This window comes from Austrofundulus limnaeus, unplaced genomic scaffold (genome assembly GCF_001266775.1).
Source record: "Austrofundulus limnaeus strain Quisiro unplaced genomic scaffold, Austrofundulus_limnaeus-1.0 Scaffold64, whole genome shotgun sequence".
Classification (NCBI taxonomy): domain Eukaryota; kingdom Metazoa; phylum Chordata; class Actinopteri; order Cyprinodontiformes; family Rivulidae; genus Austrofundulus; species Austrofundulus limnaeus.
The window spans coordinates 1,144,051-1,145,494 of NW_013952466.1; positions in this window are offsets into that span (position 1 = coordinate 1,144,051).

Sequence of the window (1,444 nt, forward strand, 5' to 3'; positions counted from 1 at the left end):
TTCTGGACATTTATGGTTTGATTTCTTTGTATGTATGGATCACTTGGGTTRTTACCGACATCTGGTGAAAATTTCATGTCATGAGCACCTCTAGTAATATATTTACTGAGAAAAATGGTGACGTGTTCAATACTTATTACCCGCTGTATGTACTGTATATTCTCTACGTTCTGTAACAGACTGATTGATCTTTCTTTTACCATCCCAGCCTTTCACTTTGACATCTACACTGCCAGATATCCCCTCACCTCTCATCAAACTTGCACATCTGTGTTTGAGCTGCACTTCAAATATCTAATTTGATTAATTAGTTTGATTAATTTGATTGATTTAATTATCTAATTTCCCCTCTGGGATCAATAAAGTATTTTTGAATTGACATTGCTGGACCACAGGTACCACTCGTTTTTTACGAACACATTTTGAATTCTGATTTTAATACTATCTTTCAGTGTCAGATAACCAGGATGATGTCATCATCCTGCGACCAACATCAACATGGCCGCTGCTAGCCACCGCTCTTTTTCTTTCAGAAAGCTCTAGTTTGAAGTGCAGCTCAGACACCAGCCATAACTGCAAGTTTTCTACTTGAAAAATTTGACACAGTATTAGAGGACCAGCACTACAGTGGTTGTCTAGTTATTTAAAGGACAGGAAACTTTGTACAAACAAATTATACAAGATCTGAATTAAGTAGTATTGCATGTGAGGTTCCTCAGGGTTCTGTACTTGGACTKAAGTTGTTTATTTTATACGTAAATGATTTAGTAAATGTGTCAGGGTTGTTCAAATGTGTTTTATTTGCAGACGACACTACATTTTTTTGTTTTGGTAAAAATGTAGAACGGATGTTGGAAATGATGCAGATAGAATTAGCTAAAATACAAACCTGGTTTAAACTTCATAAATTATCATTAAATATAGATAAGACTAATTATATGATATTTAGTAGAAAGAAAACAACTGATGCTCCATTTAGAGTCGAGGGTGTTGAGAGTTGTAGAGTCAGTGAGGTGAAGTTTTTGTTTGGGYGWCATCATAGATGAAAAGCTAACATGGAGACCTCATGTAAATCATTTAAGAACAAAAATAGCCAAATCCATTGCAGTATTATACGAAGTAAATGATTTATTTAATGATAAATGTCTGTTTATATTATATAATGCAATAATTGTTCCACACTTGATCTAATATATTGATGTTGGGGGAAAATCATGCAAAACAATTACAAATCCTATTTTTGTTTTACAGAAAATCGCTGTAAGAATTATCACCAGAAAGCATTATTATCACCCATCACATTCATTGTTCCATCAGCTGAAGTTATTGAAATTTTATGATTTGATTTCTATGATTTCATGAGTTTGTCACCGCTGGCCCCGGGGGCTGTGTGTGTGGTCGCTGGGGGGACTCTCCCAGTTCTCCCCTATGGTCTGATCTGGGG